Source organism: Trichechus manatus, unplaced genomic scaffold, assembly GCF_000243295.1.
Source record: "Trichechus manatus latirostris isolate Lorelei unplaced genomic scaffold, TriManLat1.0 scaffold00048, whole genome shotgun sequence".
NCBI classification, from domain to species: domain Eukaryota; kingdom Metazoa; phylum Chordata; class Mammalia; order Sirenia; family Trichechidae; genus Trichechus; species Trichechus manatus.
The window spans coordinates 1,738,967-1,761,850 of record NW_004443984.1 but is presented as its reverse complement, the minus strand read 5'-3'; the positions used below and the strand labels follow the sequence as shown (position 1 = coordinate 1,761,850).

Here is a 22,884-nt window from a genome sequence, read left to right as displayed (position 1 = left end):
CATAATCACAGCCCATGGAAGCAGCAGTCAAGAAATTAAAAGACACATTGCACTGGGCAGATTTGTTGCAAAAGACCTCTCTAAAATATTAAAAGACAAAGATGTCACTTTGAGGACTAAGGTGTGCCTGACCCAAGCCATGGTGTTTTCAATTGCCTCATATGCATGTGAAAGCTGGACAATGAATAAGGATGATGGAAGAAGAATTGACGCCTTTGAATTATGGTGTTCGTGAAGAATATTGAACATATCATGGACTGCTAGAAGAACGAACAAATTTGTCTTGAAAGAAGTAGAGCTACAATGCTCTTTAGAAGCCAGGATAGTGAGACTTCTTACTACACTGTCTGTCCCTGCCTCTTGCTTACTTTAGACATGTTATCAGGAGAGACCAGTTCCTAGAAAAGGACACCCTGGGTCCAAAGGACGCGCTGGCTCCGGGGCTGCTTTCTTGGTGGGGTATGAGTTCCCCCTGTCTCTCTGCTCGCTTCTCTCTTTTATATCTCAAAAGACATTGGCTCAAGACAGAATCCAATCTTGTAGATTGAGTCCTGCCTCATTAACATCATACAGGTAGGATTTACAACACATAGGAAAATCACATCAGTTGACAAAATGGTGGACAATCACACAGTACTGGGAATCATGGCCTAGCCAAAGTGATAAACATATTTTTGGGGGACACAGTTCAATAGATGACAGACACTATGCTTGGTAAAGTAGAAGGTCAATGAAAAAGAGAAAGACCCTCAAGGAGATGGACTGACACAGTGGCTGCAACAATGGGCTCAAACATAGCAATGATTGCGAGGATGGCGCAGGACTGGGCAGTGTTTCGTTCTGTTGTGCATGGGATTGCTATGAGTTGGAACCAAATCGACAGCACCTAAGAACAACAATAACAACAACAACTTTAAGAAAATGATCCACGGGTGGCACAAACCATTTGTGCTTGACTATTAACCTAAAGGTTGGCCATTCAAACTCACTCAGTGGTGCTGCCAAAGAAAGTCCTGGCAATCTGCTTCCATAAAGATTACAGCCAAGAAAACCCTATAGAGCAGTTCTCCTCTTAACACATGGGGTCATCATGGGTTGACTAGGTTTAGGTTTTTTTTTTTCCCCCTTTAAGAAAAAGAAGGCATAATGGTGATGGAATGATTTGGAAAAAGATAGTGAGAATGGTTGCACAACTTGAAGAATGTAATCAGTGTTACTAAATTTTACATGTAGAAATTGAGATGGCATATGTTAAATTTTCACCACAATAAGATTTTTTTAAAATACAAAATTATAAACACAAAACTGCTAGGACCCTTCCAGGGCCTTAGAAAGGTTTCCTGCAGGCCCAGGGCTCTTAAACTTAAGCTCTGTTGGTTTCACAGTAAATCTACCTCCACCCAAGGGTGTGATAAGTAAGTGGCTACCATAGGCTTAGGAATTAGTTCGTCCCAGAGCTTACTGTCCTGTAAAACCTGCCTGGAAATTCTGTCTCACCCTTCTTCCCCTAACAAATGCCTTCTTAGCCTGCAAAATGCAATGCAAGCTTGCCCTGCTCTCAGAAGTCTTACCAGATGCATTTCTTTCCCACCGCAATGGTTCCATACTCACCTGTGTGCACATTCCCACTGTGGACTGTGTGTATTTCTACCACTCCACTTCTGTATCAATTATCTAATGCTGTGTAAAAAATTTCTCCAAAATGCAGTGGCTTAAAACAACACACATTCGTTATCTCACTGTTTTTGTGGATCACGCATCCATGCATGGCTAAGCTGGGACTTTGTTAGCTTAAGGCTTGATGGGGAAAGATCCATTACCTAGCTCACACGATTTGTTGGCAGAATTCAGGCCCCTTGCAGGCTGTTGGGCTGAGGCCTCAGTTCCTCAAAAGCTGCTGGCCAGAGGCCTCCCTTGGTTCCTTGCCATGGAGGCCTCTGCATAGAGCCAGCACAGCAGCTGGCTTCATTAGAGTGGTAAGAATGAGTGCCAGCAAGAGCGAGTGCTAGCAAGATGGAAGTCACAGTCCATTATAACCTAATCATAGAACTGAGATCCCATCACTTTTGTCATATTCCATTTGTTAGAAGCAAGTCACTAGGTCCAGCCCATACTCAAGGGGAAGGGATTATACAAGGCCAGGAATACGAGGAGGCAAGGATTATTGGGAACCTTGTTGGAAGCTGACTACCACAACTATCATTCCTTCTCCCTTTCTTGTCATTGCCCATTGCCGTGCCTGTCTGCCATTATGAGCTCCTTAAGCACAGGAACCACATCTTACTCATCTCTTAGAGCTCCTTAGTACCTGGCACAGGCCTCTTGTGCTTATTAAGTGAACGGATGATGACTAAATGAATGGTTTCCCAGGAGAGCAGAAATGGAACCAAAGGAAAGCATATCATTTTATCCGAGAGAGAGCTATTTATTACCTTTTTACCTGGCTATTTCATTTCTAGAAATTAAGAAAATAATCAGGAATGGAGTTAAAAGGAAGTGTTCAGAAGTTTAATTACAAGGATGTTCATTATAGAATTGTTTATAGTAGCAAACCTCCACCTCAAAAACAAACAAAAAAAAACAACAAACTAACCTGTAAATTAGGTCGCTGGGTGGCACAAACGGTTTGCGCTCAACTACTAACCTAAAGGTTGACAGTTCGAACCCATTGAGTGGCACTGCAGAAGAAAGACCTGGAAATCTGCTTTCATAAAGATTAAATCCAAGAAAACTCTATGGAGCAATTCCACTCTGTAACACATGGGGTAGCCATAAGTTGGAATCAGCTTGACAGCAATGGGTTTGCTTGTTGTTTTATTAAACCTGTAAACTACCTGACTGTTCAATGATAAGGGATTGATTAAATGCATTAGGATACAGTCATACAGTGGATATTTTGTAGTCATTAAAATGGAAAATTCTGAACAATATTAAATGACAGAGGAAGAATCTTATAATACTGTACAGTATTTTTAAAAAGCAAGTTAGAAAGCAATGTCTGTATTTCTTATTTTTACAAAGTAAATATACATGTAGAAAAAAGCCTGGAAGGATTTGATAAGTTGTGAATGCCTTTGGCCATGAGGTTCAGATAAAATGATTTTAAGTGGCTTAAACAAATAAAGGAGTCCCTGGGTGATACAAGCAGTTAATGTGCTCAGCTGCTAACTGAACGGTTGGAGGTTTGAGATCACCTAGAGGCACCTCAGAAGAAAGGCCTGGTGATCTACTCCTAAAAATCAAAAACCCTATGAAGCATAGTTTTATTCTGACACGCATGAGGTCACCATGAGTCGGAGTCAACTCAAGGGCAAGTGGTACTGGTAAACAAACAGGTGTTTTTGTGTTTTGTTTTTTATTTATTACAAGATGTCTGGAGATAGGCAGCTGCTGGCCTTGGTTCTCTCTGGCTCAGTAGCTCCACAGTTTTTTTGGCCTTTCCCTCATGCTTGCCACCCCATTGTCATAAGATGGCTGCCGTAGCTCCAGATATCTCACCCAATCCAAAGGAGGAAGAATAGGTAAGGGGGAAGTTCCAGCATCACTGATTCTCTTTACCAGGAAAGCAAATACTTTCTCAGAAGTCCCCTACCAAACTTCCCCTAGCTCTCTCATTGGATAATTCACATAAATACAGTCAGATGGACACCTAGCTACAAGGGAGTCTGGGGACACTAGAAAGAAAAATTCCATGATTGGCTTAGAACAGTCATGATTTATGCCCTGGGCCTGGGCACACTGCCAGCCGAACAGACTTCAAGATCTGTTAGCAAAGAAAAAGGGGGAAGGGACATTGGGTAGGTAACTAGCTACTGCCCCTTTCAGACAGAACATGGTGCTCCTCATTTTGTCACAATCTCCTCTTCTACATGATTTCTTAAAAGGAAATTGTTAGCCAGTGACGTCACTGGGTGTCGTAGGCTGGGTTCTCTAGAGAAGCAAAACCAGTAAAGCATATAAATATATATAGAGAGAGATTTATATCAAGGAAATGGCTCACACGGTTGTAGAGGCTGGAACATCCCAAGTCTGTGGGTCAGGATAGAGGCTTCTCCTGATTCACATAACCACAGGGCCTGGCAAAGCCAAGATTGGCAGGTCAGAGAGCAGGGCTCTTGCTCAACGGCTGCAAAGATTGACAGATCCCAAGATTGGCAGGCAAGACCACAGGTAAGCTGCTAGCTCAAGTCCCAAGAACCAGAGGCCAGATGAACAGGAGCCAACTGCAGGATCCGAGTGGGCAAAAGCCCACAAGCCTTGCCAGAATGTCCACTTATATTTGATGTAGGCCACATGCCCAAGGGAACTCCCTTTCAACTGCTTCACTACTCACAGCAGATCCCATCATGGAGGTGATCCCGTTATATCTAAATCTCATCATGGAAGTGATCACAACATCATACGGCTGCCAAACTACATCATAACGGCCAAACCACTGAGAATCATGGCGCAGCCAAGTTGATGCACAACCTTACCTATCATACTAGAGTTGGTGTTAGTCAGTGCAGTAACTCATGGTGTCACCCTCCCCCACCCCCCACATGGACCTCCTCCCATACCAGACCATATAAAATCATTAGTAATGTTTTTTGTACTGATGTTACTCATAAATTGTAATTCCCGTATATCACTCCTTCTTTTCCTTTAATTACTACTTCATTCTCAAAAAAGCTATTGATATAGGTTCACAAATACTAATTACCACAATATTGTAGATAAAACACCAGGAAATTTGACAAAATCAGCAACTATAAAAACACTGGCAGCAACAAAAACAACAGCGTATGCTTGTAGCCCGTGCAGATGAAACCACGTGATTCGAAGCATCACTGTAACTGGATAATAATGACAGCTCTGATCAGTGAGCATTAGAGTGTTCAAAAAGTAAATTAGCATAGAGTTTTAGCCTTGTAAGTATATTGATACGTGTATGCTGGGCTTAAGAAAAATACTTTTATTGTTACAACTAACTACAGGGGTATTTTTATAAAAAATAATAAATTTCTGCTGAAACAACATATGGAAATTTTATGGACAGTCGTTTTGGTGTCACCTCTCTGACAGTGTCACCCGGTGCAGTCTGCACCCTTCTACTTACGCCACTGGTTAGCCATCTACTTCCTCTTTTTCATCTTTCCCACGGATTGGGATGTAGACGTGGTGGCGGAGAGCTTGCTTCAACAATGCCCTAGGAAATGACTGAGCAATAAGATAAAAACAAACTGTGTCCCTCAATGGCTATGTGGAGCACAGCCACTTACCTACCCTGGAACTCACCCTGAACCATCCATCTATTTCTGAATTGTTAAACAAGAGATAAACCAACGTGTATCTTGTATTTCTGGATCACCTTATTAAAGCAGCTTATTCTGTTCCCTAACTAATATAGAAACTAACCAGTTGTTGTGAATAGTTAAAAAGGGGGTTGAGAGCTAAGATAAGAAAAAAAGAGGAGTCAAATGAATGCAGGAGTCAAACGAATGTTTTTATAAATAGGCTTTGGAAGCTACAAAGGCTTTCATTACTGAAGGAGGCAACTGAACTATTAACTGGTGGAACTTCAATGGCACTTGATCAGAAGTCCTGCTGGGCTCTGCTTTGGTCTGGAGTGGAGTTCATATAGTTGAGGCTGATGCTAAATACAAAGACCAGGGTGAAGCTGAACCAGTGCAGCCTATGCATGGCTTGAAGGCCCATGGTTCAAGAAGGGTCTGTGCGGCTACAAATGATGTGAGAGGGGCGTTAGTCAGAGTCCTTAGGTTGCAGGAACAGAAAGCAACTGATTCTCTCAAACAAAACCAAACCAAAAGGAATTTAATTAAAATGACACTGGAGAGATCAAAGAATCTAAGGAAGACCTCAAAAGGACAAGATCCAGGGAAGCTCTGAGAATCCAACAAGCAGAAACTTCTAGTTTCCCTAGGACACTGGTTCTCCAACTTTAACATGTATTAGAATCAATTGGAGGGCTTGTTAAAACACATATTGTTTTTGTGATCCCAAGATTTCCTGATTCACTAACTCTGGGGCCTGGGAATTTGTATTTCTAGAAAGTTCCCAGGTGATGCTGATGCTGCTGGTCCAGGGACCATACTTTGAGAACCACTGCTTTAAGGTAAACACATCAAATGACTTGTCTTCAACCACTTTCCATCCCCATGTGTCTCCACTCAAAGTTTCAAAGTCCTGGGAGAGAAAATCTAGTTGACCCAGAATGAGTCACTCCTGTGGTCGGAGGTGTTCTGTGATTGGCAACCTTGTGAGTATCACATAGAAGGGGAAGGAGAAGTTCCTCAAAGGAAGGAATTTTGTTAGACATACAAAAAAAGAAAATGTCCTCAAAGTGGTAGATGGCCAAGCTGAATGCACAACTGTTTTAGCTATTCAGGGCCTCTTTCCATTCCATATAAAGTTGAGGATTGGTTTTTCTATTTCTGTAAAGAAGGCAATTGGAATTTTGATCTGGATTGTGTTGAATCTATAGATGGCTTTGGGTAGTATTGACATATTAACAATATTAAGTCTTCCAATCCCTGAACATGAAACATCTTTCCATTTATTTAAGTCTTCTTTAATCTCTTTCAGTGGTATTTTATAGTTTTTGCTGTGTAAGTTCTTCACATCCCTGTTGTTGTTGTTGTCAGGTGCCGTTGAGTCAATGCCTACTCATAGTGACCCTGTGTACAACAGAACGAAACATTGCCCAGTCCTGCGCCATCCTCACAATCTTTGCTATGTTTGAGCTCATTGTTGCAGCCACTGTATCAGTCCATCTCCTTGAGGGTCTTCCTCTTTTTCACAGGCCCTCTATTTTACCAGTCCTTATCCAAGGACTGAGCCCTCCTGATAACCTGTGCAAAGTATGTGAGACAAAGTCTCACCAACCTTGCCTCTAATGAGCATTCTGGCTGCGCTTCTTCCAAGACAGATTTGTTCGCTCTTCTGGCAGTGCATGGTATAGTCGGTATTCTTAGCCAACACCATAGTTTAAAGGCATCAATTCTTCTTTGGTTTTCCTTGTTTATTGCCCAGCTTTCACATGCATATATGGTGATTGAAAACACCATGGATTGGGTTAGGCACACCTTTGTCTTTAAAGTGACATCTTTGCTTTGCTTTTTAACACTTTAAAGAGATCTTTTGCAGCAGATTTGTCCAATGCAGTATGTCGTTCTATTTCTTGACTGCTGCTTTCATGGGCGGTGATTGTGGATCCAAGTAAAATGAAATCCTTGACAACGTCAATATTTTCTCTGTTTATCATGATGCTGCTTATTGGTCCAATTGTGAGGATTTTTGTTTTCTTTATGTTGAGGTGTAATCCATACTGAAGGCTGTGATCTTTGATCATCATCAATAAGTGCTTCAAGTCCTCTTCACTTTCAACAAGCAAGATTTTGTCATCTACATATTGCAGGTTGTTAATGAGTCTTCCACCAATCCTGATGCTTCGTTCTTCATATAGTCCAGCTTCTTGGATTATTTGCTCAGCATACAGATAACTAAGTATGATGAAAGGTTACAACCCTGACACACACCTTTCCTCACTTTAAACCATGCAGTATCCCCTTGTTCCATTGCAACGACTGCCTCTTAGTCTATTTACAGGTTCCTAATGAGAACAATTAAGTGTTGTGGAATTCCCATTTACTGCAATGTTATATCCATAATTTGTTATGATCCACTCTGTCAAATGTCTTTGCATAGACAATAAAACACAGGTAAACATCTTTCTGGTATTCTCTGCTTTCGGCCAAGATCCACCTGACATCAGCAATGATATCCCTTATTCCACATCCTCTTCTGAATCTAGCTTGTATTTCTGGCAGTTCCCTTTCAATGTACTGTTGTAACCACTTTTGAAGGATCTTCAGCAAATTTTAACTTGTGCGTCATATTAATGATACTGTTTGATAATTTCCACATTCTGTTGCATCTCCTTTCTTTGGAATGGGTACAAATATGGATCTCTTCCAATCGATTGGCCAGGTAGCTGTCTTCCAAATTTCTTGGCATAGACAAGTGAGTGCTTCCAGAGCTGCATCCGTTTGTTGAAACATTCAGTTGGTATTCCGTCAGTCCCTGGAGCCTTGTTTCTCACCAATGCCTTCAATGCAGCTTGAACCTCTTCCTTTAGTACCATCAGTTCTTGATCATATGCTGCCTCCTGAAATGGTTGAACATGGACCAATTCTTTTTGGTACAGCAACTCTGTGTATTCCTTCCATCTTCTTTTGATGCTTCCTGGGTCGTTTAAAATCTTCCCCACTGTTGTTGTTGTTGTTAGGTGCCATCGAGTCAGTTCTGACTCATAGCGACCCTACGTACAACAGAAGAAAAAAGCCTGGTCCTGTGCCATCCTCACAATCATTGTTATGCTTGAGCCCATTGTTGCAGCCACTGTGTCAATACATCTTGTTGAGGGTCTTCCTCTTTTTCGTTGGCCCCCTACTTTACCAAGCATGATGTCCTTCTCCAGAGACTGATCCCCCGATAACACTCCCAAAGCATGTGAGACGTAGTCTCGCCATCCTTGCTTCTAAGGAGCATCCTGGTTGTACTTCTTCCAAGACAGATTTGTCTGTTCTTTTGGCAGTCCATGGTATATTCAGTATTCTTCAACAACACCACAGTTCAAAGGCGTCAGTTCTTCTTTGATCTTACTTATTCATCCTCCAGCTTTTGCATGCATATGAGGTGATTGAAAACACCATGGCTTGAGTCAGACACACTTTAGTCTTCAGGGTGACATCTTTGCTTTTCAACACTGTAAAGAGATCTTTTGCAACAAATTTATTTGCCCAATGCAATGTGTCTTTTGATTTCTTGACTGCTGCTTCCATGGGTGTTGATTGTGGATCCAAGTAAAAGAAAATCCTTGACAACTTCAATCTTTTCTCCGTTTATCATGCTGTTGCTTACTGGTCCAGTTGTGAGGATCTTTGTTTTCTTTATGTTGAAGCGTAGTCCATACTGAAGGCTGTGGTCTTTGATCTTCCGTGTAGAATCCTTTAATATTGCAACTCGAGGCTTGAATTTTTTCTTCAATTCTTTCAGCTTGAGAAATGCCGAATGTGTTCTTCCCTTTTGGTTTTCTAACTCCAGGTCTTTGCACATTTCATTGTAATACTTTACTTTGTCTTCTCAAGCCACCTTTTGAAATCTTCTGTTCAGCTCTTTTACTTCTTCCTTTCTTCCTTTTGCTTTAGCTACTTGACGTTCAAGAGCAAGTTTCAGAGTCTCTTCTGACATCCATTTTGGTCTTTTCTTTCTTTCCTGTCTTTTTAATGACCTCTTGCTTTCTTCATGTATGATGTCCTTGAAGTCATTCCACAACTCGTCTGGTCTTCAGTCATTAGTGTTCAATGGGTCAAATCTATTCTTGAGATAGTCTCTAAATTCAGGCAAGATATACCCAAGTTCGTACTTTGGCTCTTGTGGACTTGTTTTAATTTTCTTCACCTTCAACTTGTATATGAGCAATTGATGGTCTGTTCCACAGTCTGACTCATAGCCACTCTACGTACAACAGAAGGAAACAGCCTGGTCCTGTGCCATCCTCACAATCGTTGTTATGCTTGAGCCCATTGTTGCAGCCACTGTGTCAATACACAGTGTAGTTGATTTGATTCCTGTGTATTCCATCTGGCAAGGTCCATGTGTATAGTCACTGTTTATGTTGTTGAAAAAAGGTATTTGCAATTGAGAAGTTGTCGGTCTTGCAAAATTCTGTCATGTGATCTCTAGCGTAGTTTCTATCACTGAGACCATATTTTCCAACTACCAATCCTTCTTCTTTGTTTCCAACTTTTGCATTCTAATCACCAGTAATTATTAATGCATCTTGATTGTATGTTTGATCAATTTCAGACTGGTCCAGTTGTGAGGATCTTTGTTTTCTTTATGTTGAAGCGGAAGTTGCTCTGCAGTTAGATTTATTCTTACATATTTTATTCTCTTAGATACTATAGTAAATGGAATAGGTTCCCTAATTTAATTTTCAGATTTCTCATTGCTGATGTATAGAAACTCAACTGATTTTGTTTGTCAACCCAGTACCCTGCAACTTTACTAAATTCCTTTATTAGCTCTGGAAGTTTTTCTTGGGGACTCTTTGGGATTTTCTATATATAGTATCATATCATCTATGAATAGATACTTTTACTTCTTCTTTTCCAATCTGGATACCTTTTATTTCTTTTTCTAGTCTTATTGCTCTGGCTAAGACTTTTTTTTTTTTTATTGTTGTAGTTTAAGTGAAAGTTTACAATTCAAGTTAGTCTCTCATACAGAAATTTATACATACATTGTTATATGACCCTAGTTGCTCTCCCTATGCTCTGACAGCACACTCCTCTTTCCACCCCTGATTTCCCATGTTGATTCAACCAGCTCTTAACCCTCTCTGCCTTCTCATCTCACCTCCTGACAGAGGTTGCCCATTTAGTCTTATGTATCTACTTGACCTAAGAAGCACACTCTTCATGAGTATCATTTTATGTCCCATTGTCCATTCTGATCTTTGGCTGAAGAGTTGGCCTCGGAAATTGTTTTAGTTCTGGGCTGATAAAGAATCCAGGGGCCATGCTTTCCAGGGTTCCTCCAGTCTCAATCAGACCATTTAGTCTGGTCTTCTTACGAGAATTTGAGTTCTGCACCCGACCTTTCTCCTGCTCCATCAGGGACTCTCTGTTGTGTTCCCTGTCAGGGCGGTCAATGATGGTAGCCAGGTACCATCTAGTTCTGGTCTCAGGATGATGCAGTCTCTGGTTTATGTGGCCCTTTCTGTCTCTTGGGTTAATATTTTCCTTGTGTCTTTGGGGTTCTTCATTCTCCTTTACTCCAGGTGGGTTGGGACCAATTGATGCATCTTAGATGGCTGCTCACTAGCTTTTAAGACCCCAGACGTGTTATGGCTAATACTTCTAATACAATATTCAATATAAGTGGTGAGAGCAGACACCTTGTCTTGTTTCTGATTTCAGGGGGAAAGCTCTCAGACTTTTACCATTAAGTATAGTGTTGGCTGTTGGCTTTTCATATATACCCTGAATCATATGAGGAATTTTCCTTCTATTCCATTTATCAAGATTTTATCAAATGTTTTTCTGCATCCATAGAGATAATCACATGGTTCTTTTCCTTTGTTCTATTGATGTCATGTATTATGTTGGTTGATTTTCTAATGTTGAACCATCCCAGCATTCCTGGAATAAATCCCACTTGATCATGGTGTATGATTCTTTTAATATGGTGTTGGAATTTGTTTGCTAGTATTTTTTTGAGGATTTTTGCATTCATATTCATAAGAGATATTGGCCTGTAGTTTTCTTTTCTGGTAGTGTCTTTGTTGGGTTTGGGTATCAGGATTATGTTTGCTTCATAGAACGAATTAGGGAGTATTCCTTCCTTCTCTATCTTTTGGAAGAGTTTAAACAGTATTGGTGCCAATTCTTCTCTAAATGTTTGTTAGAATTCCCCAGTGAAGCCATCTGGTCCAGGACATGTTTTTTTTTTTTTTTTTTGTGGCGGGGTTGAGGGTTGGTGGTTTGATCACTGATTTGATCTCTTCCCTTGTTATGGGTCTGTTGAGACATTCTTCTTTTGTCAGTTTAGGTAGGTTGTGTGCTTCTAAGAATTTGTCCATTTCATCTAGATTATCCAGTTTGTCTTCATATGGTTGTTCATAATATTCTGTCATAATTCTCTCTATTTCTATCAGGTCAGTTATAATGTCCCCTTTCTCATTTTTTATTTTGGTTATTTGTATCTTTCCTCTTCTTTTCTTTGTCAGTCTATCTAAAGGTTTGTCAATTTTACCGATCTTTTCAAAGAACCAACTCCTGGTTTTATTGATTCTCTTTATATTGTTTTTCTGTTTTTTATTGTATTTATTTCTGCTTTGATCTTTGTCATTTCCTTTCTTCTGGTAGGTTTAGGTTTAGTTTGCTCTTCTCTTTCTAGTTCCTGAAGTTGTTGAGTTAGGCTGTTTTTTTTATGTCTTTCTTCTTTTTTTATGTAGGCATTTATTGCTATAAGTTTCCCTCTGAGTACTGCCTTCACTGCATCCCATTAGTTTTGGTATGTTGTGCTTTCATTTTCATTTGACTCTAAGAAATTTGTGATTTTTCTTTTGATTTCTTCCTTGACCCATTGGTAGTTTAATAGTGTTTTGTTTAGTTTCCATCTGTTTGTGTATTTTCTAGGTTTTTTTCTGTTATTGATTTCTAGCTTCACTCTGTTGTAGTTAGAGAAAATATTCTGTATGATTTTAATCTTTTTAAATTTATCAGGACTTGCTTCGTGACCTAAAATGTGGTTTATCCTTGAAAATGATCCATGTGCACTGGAGTAGAATGTATATTGTGCTGTTTTTGGATGGAGTGGTCTATATATATCTGTTAAATCTAGTTGGTTTATAGTGTAATTCAGGTCCTGTATTTCCTTGTTGATCTTTCTAGGTGTTCTTTCCAATATTGCAAGTGGTGTATTGAAGTATCCAACTATTATTGTAGTACTATCTATTTCTCACTTCATTTCTATCAGTTTTTGCTTTATATATTTGGGTGCCCTGGTGTTGGGTACGTATATATTTATGATTGTTAAATCTTCTTGATTAATTGACACTTTTATCACTATATAATATCCATCTTTATCTCTTCTGACAGTTTTTGTCTTAAAGTCTACTTTGTATGATATTAAAATTGCCACCCAGCTCTCATTTGATTATTCTTTGCATGAAATACTTTTTCCATCTGTGGTGCAGTGAATTACTTAATATGTCCCTTTTAGCCATAGTCTTTGTAACTCTGACCAAATGACTGGATGGGACTATGCAAATAAGGTGCTTGTGGCCCACCAAGGGGTTTGGATAGCATGCTAATAATGTAAATAAGGTGCATGGCACCTTTTTGGGGGTGGTACCATGCATGTAAGGTCTCTAGAACCCTAACGAGGGGATTGGTCAGTTTTGCCGTACTGCTAGGCTTAAGAGAGCCAATCCCACAGCAGAGGGGAAACTAACTACCACCAAGAAGAAGAGATGGGAGTGGAGTGTATCCTTTGCACGTGGGATCCCTTTGCTGAGACCCTCCAAGACCCAGGAGGCAGACAGAGAGAGCTGTAACATTGCAGATGGCAAGACGAAGAGAAGCAGCAGCAGAGAAACAGCAGCAGGAGAGGCATCAAAACCAGGAGACCGGCAGGAGATAGCACGGTGAGCTTTCTGACCCACAGAGCATGAAAGCTGAGCACCTTCAGGCAAGAGGCCTGTTGGCAGAGTGAGGTGCCTCCAGGCACGTAGTAGGAATTAGGCTCGCCAACCCACAGAACAAGAGAGCTGAGTTCCTTCGGGCAGGAGACTTGCTGGCAGAGTAGGGTGCCTGCAGGCACTTACTGGCAGAACTAAAGAGCTTTGTAACACTTGCCCGAGCAGGGCAGAGGCCAGGCCAAAGGGCCGAGAGCCAGAGAGAGGCCTGACAGTGGCACAGATGAGAAGAGGCTGTCCTGATCAAAGAACTGTATCCTGAGTATTCCTGAACCTGAATTGTAATCTGTTACTTCCCTAATAAATCCTATTAACTGTGAGTTTGGTCTGTGAGTTCTGTGTGGCCATTGCAATGAATTACTGAACCCGGCAAAGAAGTAGCGAGTGCCTTGGGAGGGACAGCTAGTGTCAGAACTGGTAAAAACTTTGGAAGGTGGAGGCGTGTCTGACTTCTGCCTCATAGGAATCAGCCTTGGGCTGTTGATATTGCTTCTCCTTTCACCCTGTGAAGTTAGAGGAGGTCAGACACCTCTCCCACCATGTCATTTTTACACCATCCTTTCACTTTCAATCTATTTGTGTCCTTGGGTTTAAGGTGTGTCTCTTATAAATAGCATATACTTAGGTCATGGTTTGTTTGTTTTTTAATCCATTCTGCCACTCTCTGACTTTTGATTGGTGCATTTAGTCCATTTACATTCACTGTAATTACTGATTAGAAGTGACCTACTTCTGCCATTTTGTTATTTGTTTTTTGTGTGTCTTAAGCCTTCTTTGTCTTTATCCTTTAGTAATGCTTGCTTTTGTGTTTTGTTGGTTTAGTGTAGTGAACCTTTTTCGTTCCCTTCTAATTTCCTTTTGTGTATGTTTTTTATATAATTTCTTAGTGGTTCCTATGAATATTACATTTAAGAGCTTGTATTTATAACATTCTAGGGCAAGTTGGTACCAACTTACCTGCCATAACATGCAAGAAATTCTATATCTATACCATTCCTCTCCCTCCCTTTGTTGTTGTTATCAATAATTATGTCTTTATATTTCATATGCCCTGTAACATAATTTTATCTTTGTCTTTTGTATATTTGTTATTAAAAATATGAAGGACAGAACATTTAGAATTATCAAGCATAAATACCTTACTACCAGCCCTTCTACTTGTCCATGCATTTTTCTTTGTTTGGGATCTTTCTTTTTATGTATAGCTTTGAATTACTTTCTAGTGTCTTTTTCCTTCCATCTACAGAACTCCCAGAAGTATTTTTTGTAGGGCCAGTCTGGTGGATATGAACGCTCTCAGCTTCTGTTTGTCTAAGAATGTTTTAATTTCACCCTTATTCTTGAAGGATGTTTTTAGGTGCCGTCGAGTTGGCTCTGACTAATAGCAAACTTATGCACAATAAAATGAAACTCTGCCCGGTCCTGTGCCATCCTCATAATCATTGTTATACTTGAGCCCATTGTTGTGGCCCCGGGGTCAATCCATCTCATTGAGGATCTTCCTCTTTTTTCGCTGACACTCTACTTTACCTTCTCCAGGGACTGATCCCTCCTGATAACATGTCCAAAGTATGTGAGATTAAGTCTTGCCATCCTTGCTCCTAAGGAACTTTCTGGCTATACTTCTTCCAAGACAGATCTGTTTGTTCTTTTGGCAGTCCATGGTATATTCAATATTCTTTGCCAACACCATAATTCAAAGGTGTCAATTCTTCTTTGGTCTTCCTTATTCGTTGTCCAGCTTTCACATGCATATAAGGCAACTGAAAACACCATGGCTTGGGTCAGGCACACCTTAGTCTTCAAGGTGGCATCTTTGCTTTTTAACAGTTTAAAGAAGTCTCTTGCAGCAAATTTGCCCAATACAATGTGTCGTTTGATTTCTTGACTGCTGCTTCCATGAACAAGGAAGAACAAAGAAGAACTGACGCCTTTGAGTTGTGGTGTTAATGAAAAATATTAAATAAACTATGGACTGCCAAAAGAACAAACAAATCTATCTTGAGAGAAGCACAACCAGAATGCTCCTTAGAAGTGAGGATGATGAGACTTCACCTCACATACCTTGGATGTGTTATCAGGAAGGATCAGTCTCTGGAGAATGACATCATGCTTGGTAAAGTGGAAGGTCGGTGAAAAAGAGGAAGACCCTCAACGAGATGGATTGACACAGTGGCTGCAACAACGGGCTCAAGCATAGCAATCATCACCGGGATGGCACAGAACCAGGCAGTGTTTTGTTCTGTTGTACATAGGTTTGCTATGAGTCAGAACCAACTTGACAGCACCTAAGAACATTATTCTTGGTTGACAGTTTTTTCCTTTCATTTCTTTAAATATATCATCCCATTGCCTTCTGGTCTCCAATGTTTCTGAGGAAAAATCGGCAGTTAATCTGGGGATGCTTTGTATGTGACTGTTTGCCTCTCTCCCACTGCTTTCAGGATTCTATCTTTATCTTAATTTCTGAAAGCCTAACTATGATGTGTCTTGGTGTAGATCTCTTTGAGTTTATCCTGCCTGGGGTTCTTTGAGCTTCTTGGATTTGTAGATTCATGTCCTTTGTTAGACTGGGGAAAGTTTCTGTCGTCATTTCTTCAAATACTCTTTCTGTCCTTTTCTCTCTTTCTCCTTCTGGAATTCCCAAGGTGTATCTATTAGGTCTCTTGTTATCCTATGATTCCATTAAACTGTGTTCAGCCTTCTTGAGCTTCCGTTGAGCTTCCATTCTTGTTGCTCTTCAGCGTCTGTAATTTTAACTATCTTATCCTCTAATTCGCTGACTCTTTCTTCTACCTGATTAAATCTGTTGGTAAGTCCTTCTATTGTGTTTCTCTTTTCAGTTATTGTCCCTTTCAATTGCAATATCTCTTTTTTTAGATTCTCATTTTGTTCTTGCATTGTTTTCCTTATTTCTTTTAGCTCTTTGTCTATGTTTTCCCTTAGTTATTTAATTATGTTAATGTTGTTGTATTATAGTCTTCCATTTTTTTCATTATTTGGTCATCCCTAGATGTGCTTTCACTCCCTTTGTCATGTTCATTTGAATGGGCCATTGTTTCTCTGTTCTTTGTATGTCTTGTGATTTTTTTGTTGGGGCGTTGGAATTTTTGAGGGTGTTAACTTTCTCAATTTTCCCCAGTATTTAATGTTTTTGCCCACACTACATTCTGCAAGAAAATCTTAGGTGGGCAAAGTCTTTGGCCTGTCTTACTGTTTCCTTTCCCTCTCTGTGATAGCTCCTTATCCCTCTCTGGTTTAATTGGGATTCAAAAGTTCCAAATCTCATTTTTCAACTTTCAACCTCTCCCAAACACACCAGAGGACACGCTGTGGTCAGTCTGTCCACCAGCAGGCACCACCACACAGATGAGATATCACATACTAATCAATCTGTCCACCAGGAGACACAGTCCTCTCTTTCTGGTTATTACTCGTTTCCCTAGATGTTCACTTTTAATGAGTGTTAGTTGGTCAACTTCAGCCTGTAGTTTAGTTCAGGATCACGTATGGAAAAGAAAATGCTTTGCATTAGGAAGTAAGAGAAGTTTTGGGGTAGACTGGCAGTAGCTAGAGTGGAGCTAGAGAGAAGTTGGAGGAGATGGTAGCAAGCTGATTCCTAAGAAGGGATATGGCCAGAAAGAAATTCTCCTTGGCAATAATGGCCAATGAAATTTTAAGTCAGTAAAATCTTATATATAACTTTAAGTTGGTGTCTATACTGTGCTAAACCTCCCCTCTGCTTTCCTAAAACATCAATAGAGACTCCTAAGTGTTAGGGATACTTGGAAGAAGAAAACGAATCAGGAATGTTCCCAGAAGGGGCTGAGAGGACCTGCAAGAAAAAATAGCATCAGAGGATCCAGGGTAACTATCAGAAAAGAAGCTATTCCTTGAGCTGGGCAGTGGACTATCACCATCCCCATCCCACCCCTCACCAAAATCACGGGAATTAGGGGCAGAGGATTGGAGTCCAAATTAAGGATGACTTTGGCTGCAGGTAGTAGAAAATCATTCAAAATTACTTAACCCAAAAGGAAATGTCATTATTTCACATAATAGGAAGCCCTAAACTAGATGATCTCTGGAGGTGGTTAATTCAGCAGCTTAATGGTGTCATAGCAACATACAAGCCTCCACTGACAGAAGACAGGTGGTGGCTGCGCATGAGGTGCATTGGCCAGAAATCAAACCCAGGTCTCCCACATGGAAAGAGAATTCTACCACTAGTGGAGCTTCCAAACTAAGACGAACTAGTAAGAAAGTCTTGGCGATCTAATTCTGAAAATCATCCTATGCATCACAATATTCCGACATGCAACTAGTCACAAGGATGGCACAGGACCAAATAGCATTTTGTTCTGTCGTTCATGGGGTCATCATGAGTCGGAGTCCAACTCAATGGCAGCTAAGAACAACAAAAATGATGTCATCAAGATTTTGGGCCTTGCTACCTCTTGCCTTCTTTGCCTCTTGCTGCCTTGTTATTTTCAGCATGTTGGCTTGTCTTCAGGCTGCCATTACCTCCAGCCATCCTATTTGGACATTAAAGTAAAGCTATGTATTGGTCAGAACTCTTTTGGTTGCAAATGTTGGAAATCCAACCCAGACTGCTTAAGGAAAATAGGAGTCCAAGGGAATTTCAGGCAAGTCTTCATGGCATCAAAACTCCCTTTCCAACTTTCAGATTTATTTGATTCTGCTTGGCTTCACTCTTGCACAGGTAACAGGATAGTTGCTGGCAGTGCCAAGCCCTCACTGTCTTGTATCTCATGATTAGAGACAGAGAGAAAGATACCTTCTTTCTTCTAATGTCCACATAACAAATTTCATGAAGGGACTCTGATTAACTCACGTGTCAATCCATGAGCCAATCACTGGGGCCAAAAGAATGGAGAACTTGGATTGTCTAGGCTTGAGACTTCTCCCTAACCCTGGAACCTGCAGAGGTGAGGATCAGGACCATACAAACCATAGAAACTGAACTGTATTTGAGGGAGAAGGAATGATTTCCCACTGAAAGAAGGCTGAGTAAGGAAAATGTGTTTACTACACCCCAGAAGGCTGGAGGGCTTGAGGAAACCAGGGTTCCAGTGTAAACTGAAGCTTAATGGGCACCTTCCAAGAAACCAGAAGGAAAGAGTGAAAGGAACCGGAATTTTTGGAGGGCTTACTATGTGCTTTCCCAAAGTCCCAGAGCTAGGAAGTAGCGGAGCCTGGACTTAAATCTATGTCTTTTTAGTTCCAAAGTCATGCACTTAACACTAGGGGGATAGATCAAAGATACAGAGGTCAAGACAGAGAGGAGTTGTATTATTATGATAGAGGTACCCAGGAGGCACCAGGGAGTAACGCTTAGCCCAGCCTGGGAATGTGAATCAAGAGAGGCTTTCTGGGGGAAGAGATATTTGAACTGAAGCTTAAAGGACTGTAGAGGATTATCAAAGAAGTAAAGGAGAGAAGCAAGAAAATATGCTAGCTGGATGGGCAAGGGAGGTCATGAAGGCCAGAGTTTCAGCTTTGGAAAGCCACTGACTCCAAGGGATGGGGGATTCTTTGCCCCACCCACCCCTGCTCCTCCCAGCTCTGCCCAGTGCTATTGCATCACTATGAGCTGTTATTTTTCTGACATATACAGTTATACACAAGGGGTTTTCCAGAAACATTATCATGGTGGTTTGGAGAGTGATCTGGGTTTTGCCACTTACTCTCCATGTGACTATTGCCCAATCACTTCCCCTCTTTGGGATGGGGCTTTCTTATCCACAAAATTGTAGTGGGATAGGGGATAGGGGAAGTTTAGCCTAAGTGTTTTAGAGCTGTTGCAATCAAGGCTTTTCCATTATCTAGCTGGGTGACCTTGGGTACACTTTTTACATTATCTCTTTGAACCTCATTTTGATCATTGTAAGAGGGGAATTATACTCTTTATCTTGCAAAGGTATTTAGGTTGTTCAGGGACAAGTGCAGTCTCTGAGGTTGGAATGCTTCGTTAGAATTCTGGCACTATCACGGACAATCTCTCTGTGCCTCTATTTCCTCATCTGTTAAATGAGGATAATGCTTCATAGAGTTGTTGGGAAGACTGAGTTGATACCTATAAAGTTCTTAGACCAATGCCTGGCACACAATTCAATTGTTCGATAGATAGTAGCTAGTTTAATATATTTATTTCATATCCTGGACTCTGGTTATTTGGGATCTTCTTGACAAGGTGTCACTACCCACCCAAACCTAGCACTGGGCTCCTTTTTGCCCAGAACTGAGGATTCCCCACACCTGAGCTCTGCCTTCAAGGCAGTACACAATTTTGGGGGTGGTCTTCAGCCCATGATCCACTTTTCTGAAAATTCCTTTCCCACAAGAGTGGGCTGCAGTACCCCTAGCCATAATTCACTGGACATGGGTGGACCCCTGACTCAAGCTGGACCAGTCAACTTCTCTCTCCTGGAAATTTGGAATTAGGATTCTAGGATGTATTAGCAGGTGGTGCTTAAGCTGGGAGGTGACAAAGCTGCAGGTTGGGGCAGCCATTTTGTGCCACATGAATGGAGATACTGAGAAGCCAGAGAGAGAACGGTGAAACAGACTTACAGAGAATGACAAGAAATCCTGTTGCCTCAGAGGAAGAAGGAGAGAGGGGTTCTGCCTTGGATCCTGGTGAGTTTCCATTCAGTCATTCAACAAATTTATTGAGCACCCACTATGTGCCACACGCAAGGGTGAAAAAGAAGGATACTTTCTTGCTATGGTGAAGCTTACCGTCTGGTTGGTACAACAGGTAATAAAGTACTAAACAAATTATATCATTTCAGAGAATGATAACTGCATAAAGACAAAAAAAAGAGTAAGGGGATAGAGAGATGAGAATGGAAAAAGGGACAGTCATTAATAGCTTGGGTGCTCAGAGGTGGACTTTTTGAGGAGGAGGTAAGAACGGGGGATGAGAGCAAGAGGGATGGAGAAGAACAAGTGTCAAATCCTTAGGCTGTAATGAAACTGTATATTCAAGGAACAGCAAGAAAGTCCCGTGACTGGATTGAGTGAACCAGAGGGGAGTGATAGGAGGTAATGTCAAAGAGGCAAGCAAGGAATAGATCATCATGGGGCTTGAGAAGGAGCTTGGATATCATTTCTGGTATAATGAGAAACCATCGGGAGGTTTTGAGCGGGAAACAACACAATCTTATTACATTTTTAGAAGATCACTCTGGCTGCCGTGTGGAGGATGGACTGTGAGGAGAAAAGAAGAGAAGCCGGGAGAATGTTGTAATAGTCCAGGCGAGAGAGAATGATGATGGCTAGTACGAGGGAGGAGGCAGGAGTGGTTAGAAGAAGTGGGAGTCTGGATCTATTTTGAGGATTCCAGTTCCTGATTTTAGTTCCTTGTGAGATCTGTATAATTTCTGCCCCTGAGTTCATCCATTCCCCTTGTATTTTCTTCAGATGTCAGTGGTGCTGTTGACAGGAGTGATTCAACGGAATTTAGGGACTCAGTGTCTCCAGCTTCCTGATTATCTGCCCATATATTCCCATCCCAAGTTTCAGGATCCCATTTCTTCCCGATCAATGCCTTCACTTTAACTTCAGACACCTCTTGAGGTTGGTGATTGAGCTAGCATTGTAATTCAGCCACTCTTGCAGTAAGACTCTGGGTTTGGTTTTTGGCAATATCAGCTCTGCTGCTACAAGAAATAAGGCTTTCTTTCAAAGCACAAGTGGAAAATTTGAGGTCATTTATGTAGCACTCTGAAGCCCTGAGCGCATCTCTTTCTTTCACCAGTTTGTCTAGCGAAAGTAGCACGAACCAATTAGCTTCCTTATACTTCTCATTCTGACAAAACTGTAGAAAGATATCACACATGTGTTCACCCAGAGCCTCACCTTTCACCAATACCTGATCTATTGGTGGTGATATTTTGCATATTTGTATTATCACCTCATGCCATGGATTAGCAGTGCCCTCTTTATTGCTGGAAGCAGAGTCATCAACATCTTTAAGACTAAGCAGACTTGAGAACCAATTTAGAAAACTCATCCTTAGAATTTTGTTTCTCTAGAACCACTCTAGGTACCAAATGTCTTAGGCTGGGATCTCTAGAGAAGCAAAACTGGTAAAGTGTATAAATATATATACAGAAAGATTTAAATCAAGGAAATGCCTCACGTGATTGTAAAGGCTGGAATGATCCAAGTCTGTGGATCAGGATAGAGGCTTCTCCTGATTCATGTAGTTGCAGGGGCTGGCAAACCCAAGATTGGCAGGTCGGAGAGCAGGGCCCTTGCTCACAGGCTGTGAAGGTCAGTGAATCCCAAGATCCACAGGCAAGACCACAAGTCTTCTCCTGATTCATGTAGCTGCAGGGGCTGGTGAACCCAAGATCGGTAGGTCAGAGAGCAGGGCTCTGGCTCACAGGCTGTGAAGATCGACAAATCCCAAGATTGGCAGATAAGCTGCTAGGTCAATTCCCAAGAACTGGAGGTCAGATGAACAGGAGGCAGCTGCAGGATCCAGAGCAGGCAAAAGCCAGAACGTCTACTTATATTCAGACGCAGGTCACATGCCCAAGGAAACTCCCTTTCAACTGATTGGCTACTCACAGCAGATTCCATTACTGGGGTGATCATATACAAACACTGAGAATCATGGCCCAGCCAAGTTGACACACAGTCTTAACCATCACAGCCAGCAATGCTCTTTGCCATGATGCAAACAAAAGGGTATGGTCTTCTGCACTTCTTAGTAAACAACCAATGGGAACTGCAGTCCCAGAAGATGCACAAAAGCAACAGAACCCAAATAAGTCTACCATTGCAATGAATTCAATCGAGTTGCTTTTAAACTGTACAGCATTTACGTACAGAGTTATGTCCTAAGTTTTGTAAACAATAATATTTATTACTTTAACTTCAAAATATGTTTGACATACACTGGATGCATCAAAGCAAAATTGGTGAGAGTCAATTCTTCATTGTAAGAGATCCACAGAATTTTACATTGATTGTTAAAACAACTAAATTCACTGACTCATTTTCTTTGTTGTAAATATGTGGAATATTATTTTTGTAGAAAATGTGGTATATAGTAAAAATCTTTGTACCCTGCATCCACTAAAACTTTTATAATCCAGTTCATCTCGTTCTGCTAAAATGCCATACCCTACTTTGCATTCAATTGCTAATATACCAAACCCAAAACCAAATCCATTGCTGTTGAGTCGATTCCGACTCATAGCGACCCTAGGTGACAGAGTAGAACTGCCCCATAGGGTTTCCAAGGAGCACCTGGTGGATTTGAACTGCCGACCTTTTGGTTAGCAACCGTAGCTCTTAACCACTACTCCAACAGGGATTCCACTAATATTATAACCCAATCCCCACTGCTGTCAAGTCGATTCCGACTCACATCATGGATAGCTAAGACACACATGTGTATGCGTGCACACACACACACACACACACACACACACACACACACACATATGTATTTATATGTGTATATATATAACTCACATATCTCTCTTTTTTTTATTGTACTTCAAGTGAAGGCTTACAGAACAAATAGTTTCTCATGAAACAGTAGTACACATGTTGTTTTATGACATTGGTTAACAACC

At 41.0% G+C, this 22,884-nt stretch overlaps 1 protein-coding gene across 2 annotated transcripts in view; it reads right to left on the bottom strand.

The window, feature by feature from the left end:
- Positions 1-22,884, bottom strand: part of EYA3 (EYA transcriptional coactivator and phosphatase 3) — a 239,462-nt gene that overhangs the window by 151,443 nt on the left and 65,135 nt on the right. Inside the window, exon 1 of one of the 2 annotated variants that reach the window (XM_023732062.1) lies at positions 5,099-6,441. The exons of the other annotated variant lie outside the window; for it this stretch is intronic. The gene's annotated coding sequence lies outside the window, so the exon portion shown is untranslated. Of the gene's footprint in view, positions 1-5,098; positions 6,442-22,884 lie in introns of those variants that run through there. 2 annotated transcript variants of the gene reach the window in all.